Below are 27,635 nucleotides of genomic sequence, written 5' to 3'. Positions count from 1 at the left end.
CTATCTATCTATATCCCGACGCGCTATTCCGGCAAAGAGTGGCCGCAGACAAAACGCCTCCAAGTCGCTCTGTCACCCACCATTTGACTACCCTCCCCCCAGCTCACTCCCCCCTCCCTCATATACCTCTCAACTCCATGCCCCCACCTCATCCTCGGTCTACCCCTCCCTCTCACTCCCTCCACCTCACCTACAGTACATACACCCTCTGTCTTCATCTGATGAAGAAATGCTGACTTCTTCATCAGTTTTCATCGTCTGCAGTAGTTTATTCCTCAGTAACTAGTGGCTCTGGAAGCTAAGGACCATCCAATCATGTGATATCATGCAGCCCTTCATGTAGCCCCCAACATCTGCAGATGGATGCTGGGATGTCAGCACAGGTCCACATCCTTGCCACAAAAGAGCACCGCATGATGTGTGCCAAAACCTCTGTTTCGCAAGGAGAGATCATGCAGCCATCGATCCCTTTAAGCTCTGCTAATGCACTTTGACCCCTAACTTTCAGACACTTTGTAGCGATGGTTATTCAGTGAGATAGCACTCCCTCTTAGCCCCATACATCTGAGCTGCAAATTTTATGCGTGTGTCTGTCCTGGTTGGAAAGTGATCCTCTCGCCATTTCAGAAAGGGCTTTTTGAGCATAAAGATATTTCTCAAGTTGTGCAAATGGCCTAAGTTTTCCCTTCCTGTGAAAAGCTGAGGTGTAGTCTAAGCCTGTGAATGCATGGAAGCCTGGCAAGGCAGAGCAGAGAGGCTTGCCAATGGTGCTGCCAAGAAACGCGATGTTTATAAACCTTCTAGTGTTCTTCAGTGAAGTTCCGATATCCATCCAAATCTTAGCATGTGTATCTCAACAATGATACAGCAAAATAAAAGCTGTATCTGTGTGTGATGCTCTAATACCAATGCATGTACAGGGATTATCAACCTCCGTAGTATTTGACTTTACCTGAGTGTCAGGCTGGTAGTGTTGAACTACCTCTTCGCACGAGCAAGCTCTTCGTCGTGCCAGCCGTAGTTTTAAAGTGAAGAGGTTCCTCGTACGGCGCGCGAAGAGGTCTCTCGGGGTTGAAAGTACTGGAATATGAAGCAGGAGCATCACCCGCTTCTTCCCAAATATCTTCGTAACTTTTTTATACTGATATCATATTCATGTAACTAGTTAGTACCTTTACATTCACGAAATGCATTTGCAGTTTTTTAAAATGTTTGTTATCATTTTTGTGTGTGTGATACTATCTTTTTTTTTTTTATAGATTTTTAGGAGACTGGTGCTACCCATTTACGATAAAACTACTGCTACCACTATAGAGCTCAGTGACTGCTACATGCACACAGCCCAGTCGTTGACTTCTATCATTCCCAAGTTACCTATGTCTCATGCAGTGGTGATCCAGGCAACTTCACAGCTTATTTCCGAGAGCACTTTATGTAACAAACTTGTAAACCATTCCATTTTTCACTGCTGTCTTCAGAAAGGCAAGCACGTGGTATATTTAAGGCCCTGGTTAGATTACTGCCATCGCCGCTAAATTCTAGCTGCAGTAATCCTAATCACTTCCTTTTAACGGTAGCCATAACTTAACCTAAATAACCTAACCTAACATATTTCTAATATAGCAGAAAAACCAAACATGACCACTAAATTCTAGCGTTTGAAGCTGAACTGTAGCAGTATGAACTTAACCTACCTAAAACTGACCTGACCTGACCTAACCTAACCTATTTCTAATTTAACTGAACCACCAAACCAAACAACTAAATTCTAGCTGCCGTAATCCTAACCGTGGTTAGGATTAGGGAAGTCGTCGCTAAATTCTAACTGCCGTAATCCTAATCACTGCCTTAAATTATACCACGTACTTATCTTTCTGAAGACAGTAATGAAAAGTGGAATGGTGTACAAGTCTGTTAGATAACTTGACCTGATCTAAACTAACCTATTGTGGAAGAACCAGGGTGGCCATAAATGATTCATGATTAAGCATGTGACACAACGGTCGTGCTATGTTGGGCATCATCTAGTCTGTTTTATTGTGAGAAAAAACAATGATTATAATCGCAAAACATGGTATAAGTAGATGTCCTGATGCATAGGATTATAGCTACTTTGAATGCTGGACACTATTGGCTTGTTGTGCGAAAATGTTGTGCAGTCATCACACTGATGGACCATGAGGAGGTAAAGAGATACTGTTTTTGCATAATGAATGTATATGTTGTATAATAATAATTGAAATAACGATGCTGCGGATGTTCAGTCCACAAATGATGTCACTTTCTTCGAGGTGCTATTTCATTAGTGTTGATAGTTGTGACATAACATCCACAAACCCTGATCATCGTTTAGTATATTCACTTTAAAACATTCATACATTAATTTTCATACAAGTATTACACATTCAGACCCTCCTTAGCTCCAGACGGATTTTACTGTTTAATCGTGTGTCTACACCCACACGCAGTTCATCCAGAGGAAGCAATATTTTCCATACCAGCATCAAACATCACAGATGTTGGTGATGACCCTACTCCAACCTGTCCACCTTCTCACTCGTTTCTACTCCACAACAGTCCACTTCCACACACATCTTGCCACCAAGCAGGGTGGTCAGTCCCCTCCCCATCCTCTCTGTTTCTGCAACATTTCCTTCCTCTCCCAATACCCCGTTCCACTGACCAACCTCTCTTCAAGTCCCCTCTAACCTGCCAAATACTCTATTCTATTTCTAACTGCCTTGGGAATATCGTTTTCAATCTTCAACGTCATCAGAACGGCATCACAGATATCCGTACTATCAAAATCTATTGTCGATCTTGAGGTTATTATGAATCTCGTATGATGGCTCTAAACAACAACACCATAACGAAGTTTCACTTCCCATCTACAATCACTACCATCACAGTGCCCGGTAACATCATGATATTTTAGGTCCTGCTTCCCTCTGTCCTGCGATCGATATTCTATGCGTGTCCATTTTCTGGAAATTGCAAGGATAGTTTTGGGGCAGTATTCACTGTTACAGAGGAATTTCGGTGGTGTGTTTTTGCTGGGAAAATTGCATAGTCTAGCCTTGTTTGCGCATGAGTCCAGTAATGCAACTGGCCAGTCCAGATCCATGTTAACACAGTAGATGACGTCTGCAAAGTTTGCGTGTGATAAACGGACATATAACGAACTCCGACACTGGTAACATTATGAATGTCTGTCCGTTGTTTGCCATTATAACACAAGGTTTTAGTATGTGGCCACGGCTACACAAAATATATCGGTGGCGTGGAGCTGCTGGGAGAGCGTAAAACTGCTTTTAGTCTACGTGTGTTTGTGCAGGAAGTCTGGTAATACACTTCACCGACGTACTGTATACACTTTCATGACAAGATAGCAGCCAGACTCGCGGTTTTGGTGACTATACTGACTGACCATTGAACACACTTTCACGTCCCAGCAGTTCGAATGAGGCCCTGTTTTCAACTAACAGAAATATTAAGTAGTGCAGTGAACAATGCAATGTTATATGTGAAGTAATGAATGTTTTATGCACCATGTCATCATCCAGGCTTATACAGTATAACAGCAAAGGATAAGTTAGGATAAAAGTTGAGTGCTGCTGGAGCGTCCAAGTAAACGTAAGCAACATTGGTGCACCAGCACCTGGACGGTAAAACCCAACCACCTCGCTCTACTGAAAATACTCATGGGTTGTGAAGCTACCTCACGTCATCCAGTAGATTTACACAAGGTCATTGCTATGGCTGCAGTCTCGTCGTAGTGATGTGATATAATATGGAAGTCTGTATCAGGTCTCGTTACCGTTCATACGAGGAAGGGTATGACTTTTCTGTGTGTGTGTGTGTGTGTGTGTGTGAGAGAGAGAGAGAGAGAGAGAGAGAGAGAGAGAGAGAGAGAGAGAGAGAGAGAGAGAGAAAGACTGGTGCATTCACGTCATTACAAGTCGCTACAGTACAACATAATAGACCCAGGGAAGCATAGGATGGTCCTTGTCTCCCTGGGTGTCCTTCTACAGTGACGGTAGCCTCATATCACCCACCTGTGACAGTGTAAGCATAACAAGCCTCCTTGTTTACAGGCTACTTGAAAGAGAGAGAGAGAGAGAGAGAGAGAGAGAGAGAGAGAGAGAGAGAGAGAGAGAGAGAGAAAGAAAGAGATAAGGTCTCTCTCACTCTCTCTCTCTAATGTATATACAGGGTGACCCAGAAAAACCTCCCACATTTCAAAAGTAAATGAAAAAAAAAATGGTTAAAGATAAACAAAATATTATTTGCACACTTAAAACTTCATTTAATACAGTTTTTATTCATCATGTTTTAAAGATGACATCCTCCAAAAGGTGGCCGTCATTGTCTATACATGCTTGGAGGCGTCTTCTGAAGGCTGCCATGGCTCGATGGGTCATGTCGGGTGGAACACCAACTATCTCCTGATGAATAGCAACCTTAAGGGTTTCAAGAGTTTGGGGTCAATGAGTATACACTCGTGATTTAAGGTAGCCCCACAGAAAATAATTGCAAAGGCCGAGGACAGGGGAATGGGCCGGCCACCCAACATTGCAATGCAACGAGATCACCCGATCCGGAAACATTTCCCTTAGCACTTGCAATGATCTTCGAGCTGTGTGTGCCATAGTTCCATCTTGCTGAAACCACACATCGAGTTCTTCAAGCTCAAGGTGTTCAAGTTGTGGCTTATCCAGTCTCTCGCATTGAGTTCTTGCACAACCATCATTTTGTATGGATGGAAGTGAAGGTCTTTGTGTAAGATTCCGCTTGCAGTTTCTCGGGATATCCCTACAGGTAAAGCATGCTTCCGCACAGAACGTATCAGAGACTGCACAACAGATCACCTCAATGCTTCAATATTCTCAGGCGTATGAGCGCTCGTAAGTTGACCAGGTGATTTTCTTTTTAAAGCTGAGCCTGTTGCCCTGAAATTCTCAACCCATTGCAAAATGGTTTTCCGATCTGGAACGTTTTGGTTCCATGGAAAACTGAAACGTCTGCGAAAGGCCCTCTGCACGGCGATCACGGAACTTTTGTTTGTGAAGAACGCTTCGACAGTGAACGCACGGTGTGCTCCTGACCTCGCCATGTTGGCAAATGAAGACGGCTAGGGTTGGGCTACCAACAGACCCTAGCCCCTCCCCTCCTGCCTCACTGCTGCCAGTGCTACAGCCTTTCGAAATGTGGGAGTTTTTTGGGGGTCACCCTGTATATATATATATATATATATATATATATATATATATATATATATATATATATATATATATATATATATATATATATATATATATATATATATATATATATATATATATATATATATATATATATATATTATATATATATATATATATATATATATATATATATATATATATACATACAGTATATGAAACGAAAGAGAGAGAGAGACCACTTTCTCTTTCTCTCTCTCTTCAGACAGATTATACTACTTAATCGTGTGTCTACACCCACACACTGTTCATTCAGAGGAAGCAATATTTCCCATACCAGCATCAAACATCTCAAATGTTGGTGATGACCCTACTCCAACCTGCCCACCTCCTCATTCACTTCTATTCCACAACAGTCCACTTCCACACACATCTTGCCACCGAGCAGAGTGGTCAAGCCCTCCCACCATCTCTATTCCTGCAACATTTCCTTCCTCTCCTAATACCACGTCCCACTGACCAACCTCTCAAGTCCGCTCTAATCTGCCAAATATTCTATTCTATTTCTAACTGCCTTGGGAATATCGTTTTCATGGTTCAGCATCATCGGACACGGCATCACAGATATCCCTACTATCAAAATCTGTTGTCGAACTTGAGGTTATTATGAATCTCATATGATGGCTCTAAACAGCTATACTATAACGAAGTTTCACTTCCCATCTAAAATCAAAGCCACCACAGTGCCCGGCACATTACATGTCATGATATTTTAGATCCAGCTTCCCTATGTTCTGTGACTGATATACTATGCATCCATTTCTGTCATTGAAATTAAAAGGATAGTATCGAGCCAGTATTAATTGTTACAGAGACAAGGATTCTCTGTCCTTCCCTGGGTCTATTTTTATATAGTATTGTAGCAACTTGTAATGACACCATGAATACATTAGTCTGTCTGACTGTCTGTCTGTCTGTCTGTCTCTAGTTTAAAATATTTGTTTTCTCAGAACAGTCACACACACACACACACACACACACACACACACACACACACACACACACACAAAATTCATGACCTTCCTCATATGAAGGGTAGCGAGGCCTGATATTGACTTCCTAATCATATGCGACGAGACTGCAGCCATATCAATTACCTTGTGTAAATCTCCTGGATGACGTGGGGTAGCTTCACAACCCAGGAGTATTTTGCGGAAAGCGCGGTGGTTGGGTTTTACCATCCAGGTGCTGGTGCACCAATGTTTCTTACGTTTACTTGGACGCTTCAGCAGCACTCAACCTTTATCCTACCATAGGTCAAGCTTATCCTTGACTGTGTTATACTGTATAAGCCTGTATGATGACACTGTGCGTAAAACACTCCTTACTTTACATATAAAAATGCATTGGTCACTGCACTACTTAATGATTCTTTTGTTTGAAAACAGGATCTCATTCAGATTGCTGGAAGGTGAAAGAGTGTTCAATGCTCAGTCAGTGTAGTCACCAAAATAGCCTGGCACATCATTCCTAGCTGGGGAACTGAACCACACTTACCAAGTTGTTAAAGGCTATTACTCAATACATATCTCACATATTCAGGTCATCCTCGTAAGGCCCCGTCCACACGAGCAGGCAGTGCCCGACGGGCACAGACCGCCGAGTGAATATCTCTCGCTTTCTTAGCAGTGTTTCCAGATCGGCGACCATTGGCTACAACCGGGCACACCTGTGTTGTTGTTCACATGGTAGACCGAGCTTTGGTGAGGTAATGGTTGTCCAGCGACGTCAAGCAGGGGCATTTCTATGGTTTGCCCGAGGTTTCCCTGCTTATGACGTCGTCTACTCTCATGTCCGCCACCCAACCTCTAAACGTGTGAATTGGAACGCGATTTGGTAACAATATTTGCCCGTTGGGCACTGCCCGCTCGTGTTGACGGGGCTTAAGGGTTATGTCTCCTCCACATCCCCTGTACCTCGCCATGTGGAATGACTCTGTTCCGACACCGGCGATGGCCTCTCTGCCACAGAAGGACATCTACTTGCTCGTAGTCGATGGCTCTGCTGAGCCAGAAAGACCCGGATGGAGCAACAACGACTTGCACTACCTCCAAACTTGGGTAGTGAAGCAGCTCAGCATGATACGAGCTCATTGGTTTTATTTATTATAACTAATTGTTGGCATGAAAATATACAACTCATCCCATTTGGTATTTAGGTAGTATACAGCTGAACTATTGCAGCAAAATTCCGGCACAAATTTTGGTAAGGAGGCAATTAAATGGGACATATTTTCCTTTTTATTTTCCAGGTTAAGTAAGCCAGTTAGCCCCATAAGCAGTAAATGTTTAAAGAACAGGGGACTGAGTGAAAAGAAGCAAGCTGAGTTCATCATACTTTGGTAACAGAGAATCTGCTTTATAATGTCCACCTATTTTATGAAGAGAAATGTTGGTCTAAGTATCAGCGACAAGTTTCATAGTTACTGTCGAAGGTCTAGTAGATTAAAAGCTAGCAGTGGCCGATAATCTAGGTCCAAAGATTAAAGGAATACAAGATAAAATCGACGTGATAAACAAGTGACGTGTACCAACTTCTTAATGTTGTTATTAGATATAAAAATATATTTTAATTTAAAAAAATATAGCGTTGAATAGGTTACATATTTGTACCGGTATGAACTTTACAAGCTTGTATTACTTGAGCAAGACAGGAATCATGCAAGACTTCCGGCTATTACTGTTGACTCACACATTATCATAAGTTTGTATAACTGAATGAATGATTTTACTCGTAAACTACATTTACCTTTCAAATAAGTTTGTATATATATATATATATATATATATATATATATATATATATATATATATATATATATATATATATATATATATATATATATATATAATAATAATAATAATAATAATAATTCTGAAAGTTACTGTACATACTGTATTTCGTGAATATGACAATGGAGTCGAGTCAAACAGGAAAACAAGATATAACACGGTTGTAAGTCATTTTGGCCATATCAGTATCCATCCATCCATCCATCATCTAATCCTACGTTGCCCCATGATGAGCGTAGGAGACCGGGGCTAAGAAAGTTGGTGCTGGCATTTAAGATGACAGTGACCAGCCTCACTCATCCCTGAGTGACATAACGTGAGCAAGAAACCCCAACCAACCCTTGGATATAAACCTTCACTGGCTCAATCCGATTGGAGCACCTTTATTACCCGCTAAACCACCAGGAGCCAAAATTTGGTCATATGGTTACCACCCAGCGAAGTAAATGGTTTCCTAGTGTACAAGAAACCAGTTGGCTTGTCACTAAGTGTAAAGTCACCCGCAGGCAGAAGAAAGAGGAAAGAATGAAGGAAAGAAAGACAGAAGAGGATGGATGGAAAGAAGGATGGAGGAGAGGAAAGGGCAGACACCTTAAGAGCAGCACTACATCAAGTGAGTGGATGGTGAGTGCCCCCACCTACCACACTCAACATATTTTTACTTATGGTTGAACTGAACTGAATATTGGCTTCCTGGTGCCAAGTATCAAAGACTATATGACACTAATTTAGATCAAAGATATATGACTAGCAATGGAACAGAAACGGGACAGGAGACGTAGAAATTATTTTAGCGTAGTAGGCCTAGTGGTCCTGGTGTAGAAGTGGTCCCGGCATAGAAGTGACCCCTGGCGTTGAAGTGTGCCCCTGGCGCGGAAGTGCGCCCGTGGGACAGAAGTGCGTCCCTGGTGCTGAAGTGGTCTTGGCATTGAAATGGTCTTGGCATTGAAGTGGTCTTGGCATTGAAGTGGTCTTGGCATTGAAGTGGTCTTGGCATTGAAGTGGTGGTGCATTGAAATGGGGTTGGCACTGAAGTAGGATCTTGACATTGAAAATGGCCTTAGCACTGATTTGTTGGCGTGGAAGTAGTTTTGTCACTGAAGTGGACTGGTGAAGAAGTGGCTTGATTCGTCAGTTGGTTGAGAGGCTTGAACCAGGAAGGTATGAAGGACCAACGTTAGTGGGCGATGAGGTGACGTGATTGGTCAGTTGGTTGAAGGGCTTGACCCAGAAGGGGGGAAAGATCAACGTCAGGGGGAGGTCCTAAACCTTTCACGTCATGACACCAAATGTCCAACCTGATAGCAGTAGAAGGAAAACAAAGGCCGGTCGAATCACTGAAATATCAAGGATAGGTACGATATAAGAGAAGAAGAGGACAGCAACGAGGGGAAGAAAGGAGAGAAAAAGGTTCCTCTTAGTCTCCTCTTAAGACAAACAGCGATACTGGAGAAGTAATCTTTTCCGCCCTCCACAGGGACATTATTGAAAGTTATTTGTATACTTCTTGATTAGATACCTGAGGATTATTACACTAACGTGTTAGTGGTGCTGTACATCCTGCAAATCAGGTGTCATTTTGCAACCTCTGCTACAACCAGTGACTTCACGAGTAAAGCATAAGACTTTTTTGTGACTGATAAAATGTTTGAGATGGTTGTCTCTGGGTGTACGCCGTTGTAAATGCTTTGTGGATTCAATCCCTGGTCCCTGATCCAGTTTGACCCTTATCTGCAGGCAAGTTCTCTGCAGTCCCATCTTAATGTAGTTGATAATTTATAGTAAAGTCTAAAAAACACAGGGGGAAAATGCGGCTAGGCCATCCTCGAAGCTTAACAGTTAATCCTGTCAGCTGCTGGTGTGGTGTTTGAAACATGGACATACCTGATGGTTTATTTTAAAAGTCTTAGAATATATTAAACGAATTGATATTCAAAAATGCAGTGATACGGTATTCTATAAACCTCAATTATTTTTCCTCGAATTACCCTGCCTTTTCATTACCATTCCTGCATCAGAATAATCATAGTAATTTATAACAGTAAAGCCTATAATGCTCGTACCGACGCATACAAAAATATTATTTCATGCAAGAAAAGAGTACAGGAAACCAATAACACTAAGATAAATGGTTATTTCTTACAGAAGAATAGGATGTGTGGTGGTCACGTGGTAAGAGTTTTCGACTGCTGTTCAAAAGGACGCTAGACCGATACCAGGCTATTGCAGGGAAAAGTTTAAGGATTTATATTCTTTTATAAAATTTTCAACAGATCTTTCACTTGACCTACAGATATATCAAAAACGCTCCTGCTAACATCATCAAAACAGTCTTGAATAGGAATGATTAAAATCTAGCGCCAGTTTGCAAAGGCTGTATGGCACCAATGTTAAAAAAGAAAGATAACAAAATAGGGTATGGGAAACCGCTAAACATGAAATCACAAACTAAAAGAGAAGAAAAAGAATGGGACAACATCTCTGATATGAACGAAATGAAGTAAAAACGAACAAACTAAAGACGAGATTAAAAAAAAAAAAAAACTACGGGATAAAAACATCAAACGTGTTACAGAAAAGGTCTGGGAGTCAACACATCTCCCAAAAGTAGGGGGGGACCAAGATCAAATGAAAAAGGGAGGCATTGGCGACAGATAGTCCCATAAGGAGGGCAGTCTAAAAGTGTATGGTAAACCGACAAGGGGGTGTCACAACTCGAACAGATCGGAGGAGGATCCCTGGACATTAAAAGGCCATGGGTGAGACGGGTATGGCCAATCCATAGACGGGCCAACGTAGTCTCCCAACAGCTGTTTCGATGACAAGGGCTGAACCACGGAAAAACAAAGGGCTTAACAACATGAGGTTTAGCATTTATAGCCAAGGACCAGAAAGACTGTCATCGATGGGACGAAGCTTTGGAGAAGGCGGGGAAGAAGGCAGTGACGGGAACAGAATGGAAAGGAAGGCAAGGCAACCGGACGGCAGCTCGACCTAAGGTGTCGACACTTTCATTTCCTGGGACATCAACGTGACTAGGCACCAAACAACACTGTAAAGACTTGTGCTTTACAGACATCCAGAACAGCCATTCTAGGAACTGCAGAACTATAGAGTGAGACCAAGAGGCTGAGTGCAACACAAGAAGGATGCTGAGAGAATCGGAAAAAAAAACAAATGACGTAGATGGATAGGTAAAACCTTGCTGCACTACTGCTAACAAGGCATGGAGTTCAGCAGTTAAAACAGAAGCTACAGAAGGTAAATTGTATTTGTAAGTGCAGTCAGGAAAGGAGACAGCAAACCCTGTACCTTCTGTCAATTTTGAACCATCAGTATAGACCTAGACAACAGAAGAATGTTCACGCAAATGAGCACAAAAAGACAAGTGGAGAACAGAGGAAGAAGCAGAGGATTTATAGCAAGGCAAAATGGAAGAACAAACCAACGGACGGGGTAAAAGCCAAGGTAGAAAGGATGCTGGATAAAAAAAAAAAAAAAAAAATCTTTCTCGATCCAAAGCGGGAAAAAAGTGAGTAGAGACTTGAATAAAAAAAGAGGGACTAGAGTGGGGGTAGGCGAAATAGTAATCTGTAACAGAGGCAGGCAAACGAAGGACTGACGGATCTACAAACTGATGAAGCCGCCAAAATAACGGAGGCAGAAAACTGCCCAGCAACGAAACAGAGACAGGATCCCTGAATTAACGTACACGCTTTCAACAGCAGAAGATTTAAAAGCACCAAGTGCTAAACTAAGACGAAGATGATGAACAGAATCTAAACGACACAGTGAACGAACAGAGGCAGAAGAGTAAACTTGACAACTATAATCCAACTTCGATAAAATAAGAACTTTATGAACACAGAGGAGAGTCTTACAGCCTGCACCCCATGACACATGCATTAGGGATTGGAGAAGGCGAAGACGTTGCAAGACAGATACCCTCAGAGAAGAAATGTGAGCATCCCACATTAACCTACTTTTAGAGACAAGACCCAAGAATGTAAATGAAGAACTATAAGGGAGGGGCATACAATAAAGGAAAAGTGGTGGCTGAGGGATAGAGCAGCAACGAGTAAAGGAATCAGCACAAGTCTTAGAAGTAGAGAACTGAAAACTGTGAGCACTTGCTCAACCTGAAGCCGCCGTAATCCCGGACTGGTGAAGACGCTGAAGGACAGCCAGATCAGAACCAGCAGCATAAATCGCAAGATCAACATATAAGGAGGAATGAACACTCGAAGAGAGGGAAGAAACAATACCATTAATAGCAACAGTGAAAAGTGTGGTACTAAGAACACAGCCTTGAAGAACACCTTCAAACTGCCGAAAAAAACGAGATATAGTATGACAAACGTGAACATGAAACGTACGATAGGCAAAAAAAATAAAAAACCCTAAATTACCGACGATACCAAAAGAACAGAAGGTACGGCATATATGATACTTCCACGCAGTATCACAGGCTTTTCCAGGATCACAGAAGACGGCAAGAACGGTTTCACAACGTCAAAATGTAGACCAAATAAACGTCTCTAACCGGACCAGAGGGTGCAGAGTGCTACAAGATGTATAGAAACCAAACTGAACATGGGATAAAAGTTGCCGATATTCTAAGATCCACATAAGCTGAACACTGACCATGTGTTCCAGCACTTTTGAAAAGACAGCTCATCAAAGCAAGCGGACAATAATATTCTTGTGGAAAGTGACCAGCTTTGAAGAGTGTAAGGAAAGGAATAATTAGGGCAATGCTTCATGCTGAAAGGAATGCTCCATCATGCCAGATCCTATTAGCCTATACAGCGACAAGAGGACACATAAAGCAGCCAAAGAAAGATGCTTAAGCATCTTGTAATGGATCCTGTCAAGGCCTGCACACGTATTCCCAGAGGAACTGATAGCATCAACCAACTCTGAAAGAAAGAATGGCGCATTATAGGAGTCTGCAGCGGACAGACAAAAGCTGAGCAAGACTTGTTCAGTAACTGAGTGAAGGGTATGGAAATCCGGAGACAATTGGGAGCCACGACTAACATGACTAAAATGAGCACCCAACGCATCAGCGACCTGTGCAGAATAAGCAACAGATGTACCATTCACGTGGAGAAAAGGAGGGGAGGGATTATGTTTGCCAGCAATCTTACGGACATGTGACCATACGGCTTGAATGGGAGAGGAGGAGTTAACTGTAGAGGCATAAGAGCACCAACTTGATTTCATAACCTCTTTAACTGTACGGCAAAAGAAAGCAGAATCCAGGCGAAAAAGCATTAGATGGTATAAACAGTCACCAGTATGATGCTTCCGACAATAGCTCTTCCACTTAACGCTGAACACGAAGGGCTTTGGAACAGTGTAGAGTCCACTAGGGGATGCACTTAGACGTGAAGGAGAGTGTAGAACAGGGAATCGCGACATGGGCAGCTCGAAACACGGTAGCTATCAAGAAAAGAAGCAAGCAGACTGTGGACATCGCACACCAGGAAAGGAGATAAGGCGGCTGTAAGGGAGGTGAAGGTTGCCCAATCAGCTTTATCAAAACACCAACGTGAGGGACGGGGAACGAAAGATATGTAGTGAGACAAGGGCATAGCGGAAAATTGCCACTGCATAGGCAATCCTTTAGAACAGACCAGTGGTGGGCAGCGGAAACAAAGAAGGACCTTGCGCAAGTGCAATGCACAATCCACAGTTCACTACCTTGAGCAAGCGCAAGTGCGCAATCTGACAAATATTTAGCTTGTGCAATGTCACAAAGCGCAAGCGCAAACCATTTGCATATGTTTGTAGGAATTACTGTAAAATATTGAGATATTCAAATAAAATAGTATACTTACTTTTATTTATTATTATTATTTTCTATTATTGGTAATCTGTGCAAGTGCGCAATCTAATATTTAGCTTGTGCAATGTCGCTAAGCGCTAGCGCAAACCATTTGCATATATTTGTGGGAATTACTGTAAAATATTAAGATATTTATATAAATTAAGCATACTTACTTTTATTTATTATTATTCTATCCATCTATCTATTGCCAGACCCCTTAATCCCGTAAGCGGTGGCCACTGGCCACAAACAAGCAACAAATCTCCTCCATATCACCCTGTCCTCTGCCATTTCACTGCCCTGCTCCCAGCTCACACACCCCTCTCTCATATACTTCTCCACTCCATCCCTCTATCTCATCCTTGGCCTTCCCCTCCCTCTCCCCCCTCCACCTCACTCACATACACTCTCCTTGTTAGTCTCTCACTCTCGTTCCTCTCCATATGACCAAACCACATCAGTGTGTTTCTCCTAACGCTTCCCATCACATCGACATCCACATTACAACGATCCTTCACTTCCTCATTTGTCAGTCTGTCTCTCCATGTAACTCCACATGCTCCTCTCAAATAACTCATTTCCACTGCTCTCACTCCTGACTTCTGTCCCTTCAACAAGATCCAAGCTTCACTTCCATACATTAGAGTTGGTATCACAATACTGTCATGTACAGTAGTAACTTTTTCACTCGTGGAAGTTCAAGCAGAGGAGTAAAAGCGGGCTGCGAAGCGGAGAAGGGAAACAAAGGCTGTGATGTTGCCAGTTTTACTTTTATCCGTATTTTCGCAAGACGTTTTATTTAATAATTCACTATAGATATACAATAGCATGTGCAATTTATTACAAAAATCATTAAAACATATTATTTAAATCAAATATGTTTTAATGATTTTTGTAAGGAATTACATATGCTACTCTTAATAAATAATGTATTTTTAATTTATTATTCACTATTAGTAATAATTTAAAAAATATTAAAATACATTATCTCTGTTGAAGAATTTTAAGAAATGCTACTACCCTCCTTCCCCCCCGCCTCCCCCCCGGCAGAACCCTTGCGACCCGCCAGAGCTTCCCCCATCCCTTGTCCAGACATACGGGACGCTAACAAGACCACGTGTTCCTTGGATTGCACAGTGCACAAGCCACAGGACAAGTGCACAAGCCAGGTGCACAAGTGCAAATTTAGTTGTGCAAGCGCAAATAAATTTGCGCTAGTGCACCTGCCTTTTCATGTGAGAAACCGCAATATTGTGCTTGGTCTCGTGCAGTGCGCAATGTGCAAACAATATTCACCGGAGCGCAATGGTGCGCAATTGCGCTTTGCGCAAGTGTTTGCGCACTGTTTTCGTATATTTTATTTTTGATTTTTTTGGGTGGAATGTTGGTATTGTTTATTTATGTTGCGTCTTTAGCGGCCAATGAGCAATTCAAGGTTAGAAGGGAATTCTTTTTTATCTTTTTTTTAGCATTGATTATGAGATTTTTTCTGATTTTTGTGGATCCTGTAATAGTGGCAAATAAGATTGGAGAGTCGACTACGACTTTTTTATCTAAGTATTCTGATATTAGAAATTCTGCTATGAATGTGAGGACTATTTATAATGAACCTAGGGCTATGTTTACGATGTTTATTATTAGCTATTTGTTACTGACGCTGTTTGTAGTTGTTAAGGTGATAAGTTCGTCTTCTAGTCCTTTGCGGTTAATAACTTATGATAACACCATTGCGTAAGTTTCATCCATTGTTAAAAATTGCTAATGGGGCATTAGTTGATATGCCTATTCCGAGAAATATCTCTATTTTTTGGAATTTTGGTTCATTGCTTGGTTTGTGTTTGGTTGTCCAAATTGTTACTGGTCTGTTTCTTGCTATGCATTATGTTGCGCATATTGATTTGGCATTTTCTAGGGTAGCTCATATTCAACGAGATGTTAATTATGGGTGGTTATTACGGACTTTGCATGCTAATGGGGCGTCTTTTTTCTTTATTTGTCTATACCTTCATATTGGTCGGGGGATGTATTTTGGTTCTTATATGATTTTTCATGCTTGAATAGTAGGTGTTGTGATTCTTTTTTTAGTGATGGCGACGGCTTTTTTAGGTTATGTTTTACCGTGAGGTCAAATGTCTTTTTGAGGTGCAACTGTGATTACTAATTTGTTTTCAGCAATTCCTTATATTGGTACTTCTTTGGTTCAGTGGATTTGAGGTGGATTTGCTGTAGAGAATGCTACTTTAACTCGTTTTTTCACTTTTCATTTTTTGTTTCCATTTGTTGTTGCTGCTGCTACTTTGGTCCATATCTTGTTTCTTCATCAGGCTGGGGCGAATAATCCTTTGGGTGTTTTAAGGCAAGTGGACAAGGTTCCTTTCCATCCTTATTTCACTTTCAAGGATATTGTTGGGTTTTTGGTTATGTTAATGGCGCTTGTGTTGCTTACTTTGCTTCATCCTTATCTTTTAGGGGACCCAGACAATTTTATTCCTGCAAATCCTTTGGTAACTCCGGCTCATATTCAGCCGGAGTGGTATTTTTTATTTGCTTATGCGATTTTGCGATCTATTCCTAATAAGTTGGGGGGTGTAATTGCTTTGGTGCTCTCAGTGGCAATTCTTATAATTCTTCCTTTTACTCATTTCTCGAAATTTCGAAGTCTTAGATTTTATCCGTTAAATCAAGTTTTGTTTTGGTTTTTGGTTTCTACAGTTGTTTTACTAACTTGAATTGGGGCTCGTCCTGTTGAAGATCCTTACATTATTACGGGTCAGGTTTTAACGATTTCTTATTTTAGGTTTTATTTGGTTATACCTTTGGCAGCAATGTGGTGAGATAAAATGTTAGATTGGTTGCTTAGTTTAAAAGAAAACAAGTGTTTTGAAAGCATTAGATAAGATTGGTTCTTAGTAATCTTAGGGAGAAGGTGTTTACCTTGTCTTTAATTCCCAAAACTAAAATTTTTATTAAACTACTCCCTAGTTAGATTATTAAAGAAAAACAAAATAGTTTAATTCCTATAAAAAAGATTAAGTAGTTAAGGGAAACTGGAAGGAATCTTTTTCAGGCTAAGTATATCAGCTTGTCGTACCGTAACCGTGGTAGAGTTCCTCGGACTCAAATGAAAACGAAAGCTATGAAAACTAATTTGAAATAAAATAGCAGGCTACATGGATTGGCTCCTAGGAAAATTAATACGAATAGTATTCTTATAAATAGAATTCTTGCGTATTCAGCTATGAAAATTAAAGCAAATCCTCCTCTTCTGTACTCGGTATTAAATCCTGAGACTAGCTCTGACTCACCTTCGGCAAAATCAAACGGGGTACGGTTTGTTTCTGCTAGACAGGAGGCTAGTCATATTAGGGATAGGGGGAGTGTGAATCAAATTATTCACATGTCTTTTTGGAATCGAGTGAAAAGTTCTATATTGAATCCGCCAATTAAAAAGATAAAGGATAAAAGAATGAGAGCAAGTCTGACTTCGTACGAAATTGTTTGGGCTACGGCTCGGAGTCTTCCAAGCATTGAGTATTTACAGTTTGAAGCTCACCCGGCTCTTATGGTTGAATAGACTCCCAGACTTAGACAGCATAAAAAAAATAAAACTCCTGTGTTAAAATTTACTAGTCCGGTTTGATAAGGTAAAATAGCTCAGACTAGGAGAGAAATAAATAGCCTGAACACGGGAGATAGGTAATATGGTAAAAAGTTGGATATAGTTGGTATTGTTTGTTCTTTGGTGAATAATTTTACGGCGTCGGCAAATGGTTGGAGTAGCCCTAGGAATCCTACGATATTGGGTCCTTTACGAATTTGAATGTAACCTAGAATTTTTCGTTCTAAAAGTGTTACAAAAGCAACTCCAATTAGAACGCAGATAATTAAGACTAGGTAGTTTACAACGATAACTGCGAACACAAAATAGTTAGCTTGAACTATTTATAAACCTGTTTATGAGTTTCATAAAATTGAAGCACAAAATATTGTTTAGGCAAAAGTGATGTTCATATTTAGTAAAATTATTTTAACTACCTAATCCTTTCGTACTAAGGTAGTTTAATTTTTTTAGAAGATAGAAACCGACCTGGCTCACGCCGGTCTGAACTCAAATCATGTAAAATTTTAAAAGTCGAACAGGCTTTCTTTCATAACTGCTGCATTATGTAGAGATTTTAATTCAACATCGAGGTCGCAAACTTTTCTTTCGATGGGAACTCTCAAGAAAAATGACGCTGTTATCCCTAAAGTAACTTAATCTTTTAATCTTTAGAAAGGATCAAATTTATTATCAGAAATCTTTGTTTAGAAGTAAAAACAGTTAGTTTATTTATATCTTTGTTGCCCCAACAAAACATTTTTTTAGTATTTTTCCTTACACTAACAAATTGGCTTAATACTAAGTGTGATGTAAAGATTTATAGGGTCTTATCGTCTTTCTAAAATATTAAAGCCTTTTCACTTTAAAGTTAAATTCAATTTTTTTTGTTAAGACAGTATATCTCTCGTTCGACCTTTCATACGAGCCTTTAATTAAAAGACTAATGATTATGCTACCTTCGCACGGTCAGAAATACCGCGGCCCTTTAATAATTCAGTGGGCAGGCCAGACTGTGTAAATCTTCACAAAGACATGTTTTTGTTAAACAGGCGGAAATAATATTTGCCGAGTTCCTTAAATAAATTTTTAATATTTAAAAGATTTTATTTATAATAAAAAATATTATAACATATAAATTTTACTAATGATTTCATAGTAACTAAACGAGTTAAGTTGAAGTTAATTTTCTAATACTTGATAAAAAGAACCTGTAAAATTTAAAATATTTTGTTATATTGGTTGAAAAACCTGGAAAAGATGGCTACTTTTAAGCCTACTTTTATAAATGCCTATTTATTGGTTCTATGATTTTTCATTTTGGAAGAAAAAGCTCTACCCTAATCTTCTTAGTTGCATAGCTAAGTAGCTAAGCACGTAAATTAAATTTATTTCTTAGAAAACCAGATATAAAAGCTCGATTGGCATATCACCTCTAATGTTAAGTTTAAAATTTTATTGCTACAAAAACTTTTTCTTAAAATTAGCTATCTTTTTTTCGGGATGATTATTTGCAGATCTAATTTTGAAAACCTATTATACACAAGATACAATTTTTTATATTTACTTTTGAGAATTTTAAGTGTTATTTCTACTTTCTTTCACAATACTTTTTACTTTCACTATATTTATGTTTCGATAAAATCTACTATTTAGAAAAGTGCAAAATTAGTTTTCTTATAATGCTGACGTTCTTATAACAAAAGTAAGATTACTGATTTCAAGATAACCTAGACCATAGGTACTCTTCTCGGTGTAAACGAGCTGCTTATTTCAAGCTCTATCTTGCTTTCCAGGTACACTTTCCAGTACACCTACTATGTTACGACTTATCTCATCTTAGGTTAATGAAAGCGACGGGCGATATGTGCACATTTTAGAGCTAAAATCAGGCTGTCTTATTAAAGCAAACCTTACTTTTAAGTCCACCTTCAAAATTTGTATTCTAAAGTTTGTTCGTGATAATATAAATTTTATTGTAACCCATCTTAGCCTATATATTTGCTGCACCTTGATCTAATATTTTAACGTAATTATTTCAATAACTTGTTCTGTAAAAGTTATCTTAATGACGGTATACAAACTATGTAATATAGGTAAGATTTTTCGTGGTTTATCGTTTAAAAGACAGGTTCCCCTAATTAGACTAAAATACCGCCAAATTCTTTGAATTTAGAGCACATAGCTGTTACTAATCAGATATAAATTTTTCTTAAAGGTATAGGAGGGTATCTAATCCTTGTTTATTTCCTTTATTTGTTAACTTATTAATTGAGACGGGTTGATTTGTTTATCTTTGAAAAATTGATTTCACCCTTTATAAAATTAAAAAAATCATTGCTTGTTGGCATAAGAGTTAAATATCGACTTGTATTCACTCTCCCTTCGAGTATAACCGCGACTGCTGGCACAAGATTTAGCCGGAGATAATTCAATTTACTTTTTCCAGTTTTCACTGATATGAAAATAATACACACTGAGATCTATTAGAGCTTGGAGTTTTGAACCTGTTAGCCTGGGAGTACTAGATTTTTCATATGTTATTAATTGAAAAGCGAACATTTAAAGCAAGAATCAAACTTATATTTATATTGGTGAAATAAATGGTGTTTGATTGTGTATAACTTAAAAACATGAAAAGTAGATTTTTAGGTATAGTAAATTTTCTCTAAATTCTCTATTGTTATATATATACATCAAACTAAAACTTAAACACATAATTATACAAACACTCTACGCAAACACAAAAGGCACACCTACACGCTCCTCTCCTCAGACAGTCGCAACACCACGATTCATTCCGAGCAAACTTCAAGCACTTAACATAATATATGAGAAGTCCTATCTTGATCTTATAAGGCACTGACTCATGCGGCCATATCCTTGATGGAACGGGGTTCGGCTTCGCTCGGGAGACCCTTCCCTCATGTGCTAAAGCATCCATTCCTACAGGGCTCCAAGAGCCTCACCTCAAGATCCCCCTCATAATTTTTATTCTAAAATGGGTCTAATGCCACTCGTTAACTCTATATATTCAGGAGGTCTGAGTCAAGTCTCTCTCATGAATATATAGTGGCCCTTTATTGAACAGATTAGGGTATTGGAAAGCCTAGCTTGGTCTTACTTGATTTTGCTTTTTAGTTAAAATAAAGCGTTGTATTACTATAATTTTTTATAGTATGTTTAATCAGGAAGGAAAGCAAATTTAAAAATTTTTCTAAAAAGATTGTTCCTGCACGGAACGGGGTTGGAACAAAAAAATAATAAAATGTTTTGTGGAGCTCAAAATTTCTTCTAGATTGGAATTGCTGTTAAGTTTTTGCTGTTAGTTTGACTACAATTTAAAAAAGAGATTATACTCGGTAGAGTAAAATTTAATTTTCCAATACCCTAATCTGTTCAATAAAGGGCCACTATATATTCATGAGAGAGACTTGACTCAGACCTCCTGGATGTACAGAGTTAACGAGTGGCATTAGACCCATTTTAGAATAAAAATTATGGGGCCGATCTTGAGGTGATGGCTACATGAGGACCCTGGGAACACTGCCGTTGAGAGCGTGTGTGAAAGGGTCCTCAGGCGAAGCCGAACCCCGTTCCATCAAGGATATGGCCGCATCGAGCTCTACTACATAAGGGCGTGGCCCCATTCGATATGTATGTTTATTTGACCCCAGATTGTGTATATATCCTAACTTAGATAAGCAGGACCGATGGTGGAGTGTTCCTCGCCTGGCTCTTTTACAGTTGTATATGGCTGTCGCTCTACATTGTCTTTATTTTCCTGTATAAGCTAGTACATAAGGCGATTTGATATATATAACCATAACAAGGTGATATTTGAGGGTGTGTTTACTATGTTAAGAATTTTACTTTTTATGAAAAATTTAGTGGGGCTGGGGGGAGACTGTATGTTGAGAGCTGGTAAACTCTTTATGAGTTGGAGCTAATAATTTTGTGTGAGAGAAGTAAACGGAGTTTAACCGCTTTAAGTAGAGGTTAGAAGCCTCTCTTCTGGCTTAAATCTCTGTGGTTAAGCTAGTCCAGGGGGACATCTTTTGAGTGCAAATCAAAAATTTTTATTAAACTATAGCCTAGAGTAGGGTTAGTGTGTTATCTTCATTCGAGTGCTCCTTGGGCTCATTCATAGTAGAGGCCTAGGAGGAGGATTAAAATGAAGAATAGTCCTACTATTCTTCAGGAGTAGACATTAGAAATTTCTAAGATGTAGGCGACTGGGAGGATTAAAGTGATTTCTACGTCAAAAATTAGAAAGATGACAGCAATTAGGAAGAATCGTAGGGAGAAGGGTAAGCGGGCGGATCCTTTCGGGTCAAAGCCACATTCATATGGTGAGTTTTTTTCTCGGTCTATAATTGTTTTTTTGGCTAAAATGGAAGCTAGGATTATAACAATGCATCTGATTGAGAGGGTTAGAATTGTAATAAATGACAGAATGATCATTGTTTTTTCTAGAAGTTTCTAGTCCTCGTGATTGGAAGTCACGTATACTGTGTATACTAAAAAAACGTGTTCTAAAAGGAAATCTAACTTCCATGATAAGAGCTTAAATCTTAGGCATTTATCTGCCATTTTAGAATGAAGTGGCCGAAATTTGAAGGTATTAGACTGTAAATCTAAAGGTGAGCTATTGCTCTTTCATTAGTTTGCAAGGTTTAAAAGGTTTTTACTTTTATTGAAAGCTTTGAAGGCTTTTAGTTTGGTTAACTTAAAACCTTTAGTTGGGTTAAGAAATATATGGTAGGGAATTTCACCTTATCTTAGAAGATCAAAACTTCTTGTGCTTATACACTAACATATATGTTAAATCTCAGTGAATACTCACATTTTTAGATTTGCAATCTAACGTCTTAACAATTCCACTATGAGATTTATAATGCAACGGTGGTTTTTCTCAACAAATCATAAGGATATTGGAACTTTATATTTTGTCTTGGGGGCTTGGGCTGGAATGGTCGGGACTTCTTTAAGATTGGTAATTCGGGCTGAATTGGGTCAGCCGGGAAGCTTGATTGGGGATGATCAGATTTATAATGTAGTAGTGACTGCATGAGCAGTCACTACTACTGTATATATATATATATATATATATATATATATATATATATATATATATATATATACAGTATATATATATATATATATATATATATATATATATATATATAATATACAGTATATATATATATATATATATATATATATATATATATATATATATATACACACACACACACACACACACACACACACACATAAAGTAACAAATGGTGAAAAGGCTGAACATTGACCTTTTCCTGTGACCTTTGACATATGACTCTGAACATCTCGAGGAAATTCTTAGTGTCAGCCAAGAAAGGATTTTTTTTTTTTTCATTTTTCGTTTTCTTTTTCCTTTTCTTTTCCTTCCTTCCTTCCTTCCTTCCTTTCTTTCTTTCTTTCTTTCTCTTTTTATTTTTTTTTGGGGGGAGGGGGCTGCTGTCGAGATATATAATTTTATCTCTTACTGGAAAATTGGCCTGTAAGCCATAGCGATAGGAGGTGTAAGTGAGTGTGCTCAGAGTGCTTACCGGTGGCGACAGAGTGAGCTTAGGGTTGATATTCTCGTCAGGTAATGAAGCTCCCTAACACCTATTCCTCAGCGATTTATTCTTGGATATGACTGGTTTATATCCTTTATTGCGTTAGTTATGCAGGTTATGGCGATACTGGGAGGATTTATGTTACAGAAAATAGGACTGTAAGGTGAGCAAAATAAATCGCTTAGGGAAAGGTGTTAGGGAGCCACCTTAACCGACGAGAATAAGGGCCAAAGTGAGTGTAAGTGTATTCGTTTGGCTAAAGGTGTATTGTGGTATTAATGGCCAAGAAGAGGAGAGACGGGAAATTCATAACTGACCTGAGATACGACAGATTCGAAATATATCAGATTAACTGCAGGATAAAGAATTCAGGAAATGTATGAAGCTTGGCATATATATATTTTTTTTAAATGCAGGGAAGAGGGAGCCAAAGGTCAGATAATGTGTAAAAAGAATGCAGATTAATCCCAGAATGCGAAAGTTAGTAAAGATAAGAACAAACGATGAGAGATGAAATATTGGTTGAGCTGTGTTGAGGCGATGGATGGAGCAACACGAAATCTGGATTGAAAAAATTAGAGTTGGTTCTAAAGGCACGGCTGAGTAAAGATGGGTAGAGTAAGATGAGTAGGATGGGTAAAGATGAGTAGGATGGGTAGTGTAAGATGAGTAGGATGAGTAGAGTAAGATGAGCAGGGTGGGCAGTGTAAGATGAGTAGGATGGGTAGAGTATGATGAGTAGGATGGGTAGTGTAAGATGAGTAGGATGGGTAGAGTAAGATGAGTAGGATGGATAGAGTAAGATGAGTAGGGTGGGTAGAGTAAGATGAGTAGGATGGGTAGAGTAAGATGAGTAGGATGGGTAGAGTAAGATGAGTAGGATGGATAGAGTAAGATGAGTAGGGTGGGTAGAGTAAGATGAGTAGGATGGGTAGAGTAAGATGAGTAGGGTGGGTAGAGTAAGATGAGTAGGATGGGTAGAGTAAGATGAGTAGGATGGATAGAGTAAGATGAGTAGGATGGATAGAGTAAGATGAGTAGGATGGATAGAGTAAGATGAGTAGGATGGGTAGAGTAAAATGAGTAGGATGGATAGAGTAAGATGAGTAGGATGGGTAGAGTAAAATGAGTAGGATGGATAGAGTAAGATGAGTAGGATGGGTAGAGTAAGATGAGCAGGGTGGGTAGTGTAAGATGAGTAGGATGGGTAGTGTAAGATGAGTAGGATGGATAGAGTAAGATGAGTAGGATGGGTAGTGTAAGATGAGTAGGATGGGTAGTGTAAGATGAGTAGGATGGGTAGTGTAAGATGAGTAGGATGGATAGAGTAAGATGAGTAGGATGGGTAGAGTAAGATGAGTAGGGTGGGTAGAGTAAGATGAGTAGGATGGGTAGAGTAAGATGAGTAGGGTGGGTAGAGTAAGATGAGTAGGATGGGTAGAGTAAGATGAGTAGGATGGGTAGAGTAAGATGAGTAGGGTGGGTAGAGTAAGATGAGTAGGATGGGTAGAGTAAGATGAGTAGGGTGGGTAGAGTAAGATGAGTAGGATGGGTAGAGTAAGATGAGTAGGATGGGTAGAGTAAGATGAGTAGGATGGGTAGAGTAAGATGAGTAGGATGGATAGAGTAAAATGAGTAGGATGGGTAGAGTAAGATGAGTAGGATGGGTAGAGTAAGATGAGTAGGATGGGTAGAGTAAGATAAGTAGGATGGGTAGAGTAAGATGAGTAGGATGGGTAGAGTAAGATGAGTAGGATGGGTAGTGTAAGATGAGTAGGATGGATAGAGTAAGATGAGTAGGATGGGTAGAGTGGGATAGAGAAAGATAGGTAGAGTAAGATAGATAAAGATAGAGGAGGATGGGTAGAGTAAGACAGGTAGAGTAAGATGGGTGGAATAAGATAGGTAGAGCAAGACAGAGTTATAAGATAGGTAGAGTAAGATGGGTACAGTAAGATGGGTAGAGTAAAATGGGTAGAGTAAGATGGGCATAGCAAGAAAGAGTAAGAGAGGTAGAGTACGATGGGTAGAGTAAGAGAGGTAAAGTACGATGGGTAGAGTAAGAGAGGTAGAGTACGATGGGTAGAGTAAGAGAGGTAGAGTAAGATGGGTAGAGTAAGATAGGCTGAGTAAGATAGGTAGAGTAAAATTGGTAGTAAGATAGGTAGAGTAAGACGGGTAGAATAAAATGAGCGTAGGAAGATAGAGTAAGATAGGTAGAGTAAGACAGGTAGAGTAAGATAGGTAGAGTAAGACGGGTAGAATAAGAGGGGGGAGGCGGTGGCTCAATCGGTAGAGAGTTGGCCTGCAGTCCTAACGGACCCGGGTTCAAAGCCCGCTGGGGCAGGGAACAGTTTAAGGATTTGAATTTCATAAAATCAGACTTTACTGATCTACCACAAGACGTGCCGACATGTCGTAAAAATACCTCCGCTAATACCAATACACCAGTCCTGTATGAGACAGCCCTAGCATGTATTCAGTATGGACGCCGGGTGTTGGGGCCGAAGTGGTGCCATGTAGAGGTGTGCGGTACGTAGGAGGACTACTGGCCCTTAAAAGCAGGCTGTGAAGCCTATGCACAGAGTCGGTCACATTAAAAAAAAAAAAGATAGAGTAAGATGGATAGAGTAAGATAGGTAAAGTAAAATGGGTAGAGTAAGATAGGTAGAGTAAGATCGGTAGAGTAAAATGGGTAGAGTAAGATGGGTAGATTAAGATAAGTGGGTAGAGTAAGAAGGGTAGAGTAAGATAAGTAGAGTAAGATGGGTAGTGTAATATAAGTAGAGTGAGAGGTAGAATATAAGCAGAATAAGACAGGTAGAGTAAGATACGTATAATAAGAGAGGTAGAGTGAGATAGGGTAAGAAAGGTGAGTTTTCCTGCAGAACTCCGTATCTCTCCTTCTCTACATCCTTTTCTCTTTGTCCTGAGCCCTTTCTCTCTCTCTCTCTCTCTCTCTCTCTCTCTCTCTCTCTCTCTCTCTCCTTTTCCTCTACTTTCTATCCCCCATTCCACTTCCCTCACTCCTTCCTCTTTCACTTCACCTCACCTCATTAATACTTATACACTTGCCCCTATCGCTTCTGCCACTTCTTCATCTCTCTCATTTCTCTCATCATCCACTACCTTTCTCCCCTTATTTACTCCCTCACTCCTTTCCTCATCTCCTCCTCTCTTTCCTTACCTTTTCGCTCCTCTTTTCCCCTCATCTTCGCATCTTGCCACGCTTTTCCCCCTCTTCCCTTCGTCATCCTTCTTTCCGTCTGTCTTCCCCTCATCTCTTCCCTGTTTCTTACCCTCATCGGCCCCCTCCTTTTCTTCCTTACCTCCTTCCTTCCCCTCCACTACAGTCCTTCCACCTTAATATGGCTTAAATTTTCGTTATTTTTGCAGCATACATCACGTAACTCAGTGGGAGAAAAAGGCAATATGTGGCTCTATATGATCTCTGTAGCGCCTCTCCGTGACAAGCTGCATGATATCTAACGTTGGTCTGTTGCTGCAACTCGACATTCAAGATGGAGAGATGGCAGTTTTAGGCCAGGTGGAAAGAGTATTCATTCTCTCTCTCTCTCTCTCTCTCTCTCTCTCTCACACACACACACACACACACACACACACACACACCATGCAACTTTACTCTCCATTCCACCGTCACTCCTTCCCTCCCTTCTCGCTTTCCTCGCTTCCTTCCTTCCTCATTACAAATTTTATCCACTTAGCGCTCCACATCACTCCACCCAGTGAGAGGTTGTCAGCTGGGCGGTTAGAGCGGTATGCTGCTGCCGCCCGCCGCACCTCCCCCTCACTGTCAAGCATGCGGCAATCCCACACTCTGTCACCTGGCTGACGGGTTGAGGATTTCATGCGTCCCTTCAGTTAAAGAGGTATAAAGTGCAGTGGATGATGTAAATGAGTGGCTGGCAAACCCAGTGGTATGCATAAAAGAGGACTGCAACTGAGATGTGATACTAATCTTTTTCCTTACATGGCGGTGCTTGAGAATTCAGGATAGGAATGGAGTACTTGGCCAGGATGACATTGTGGTCGGAGATGTCAGTGGGGACAATGTCGAGTGACAGCGTGTTGTACCACATTACGTCCAAGGACTAGATCGAAATAGCCACCCCCAACATGAGTGAGATGCGGTGTGGGGAAAGGATGCAGATGATATCTCAGTGGCTGTCACAGAGGCGATTCCTGAAGGAGAGACACGGGAACCACCAATGGACGGATGAGAGGCATTACAGTCGTCCAGGTAGAAAACACGGGAGGAGAAACGGGTACCGGTAGGTAAATTGGTGGGATCACAAGAGACGAAATATCAGTTGCTTGGCCCATAAGACAAAGTCACCCCCAAAACTAACGTTTTCTTTATAAGGCAATAATAGAATATGGTAAATTTAGGAGGAGACTAAAGTATTTAGAGCCACATGTTTGTACCATGAATGTGTCATTGCATGTCTTTGTTTATTACTGTGCTTATAATGATAATTACTTCTGTACCATCTATACCCTAAGGTATCAATGTTTTTTCTTTTCTCT

General features: G+C 40.1%; 1 non-coding gene and 1 pseudogene across 1 annotated transcript; both read right to left on the bottom strand.

Annotated features, from left to right (window-relative positions):
* Nucleotides 1–16,867: 16,867 nt before the first annotated feature.
* Nucleotides 16,868–27,187, bottom strand: LOC145416255 (NADH-ubiquinone oxidoreductase chain 1 pseudogene; annotated as a pseudogene).
* Nucleotides 19,270–20,069, bottom strand: LOC145416361 (small subunit ribosomal RNA). The gene has a single exon (XR_013900252.1). It is a non-coding gene; the product is annotated as a small subunit ribosomal RNA (ribosomal RNA).
* Nucleotides 27,188–27,635: the final 448 nt, after the last annotated feature.

This window comes from Coenobita brevimanus, chromosome 105 (assembly GCF_032717465.1).
Source record: "Coenobita brevimanus isolate Jiangsu-jjx chromosome 105, ASM3271746v2, whole genome shotgun sequence".
NCBI classification, from domain to species: Eukaryota; Metazoa; Arthropoda; class Malacostraca; order Decapoda; family Coenobitidae; genus Coenobita; species Coenobita brevimanus.
The sequence above is the reverse complement of the archived record's forward strand: the minus strand, read 5'-3'. Positions and strand labels throughout refer to the sequence as shown.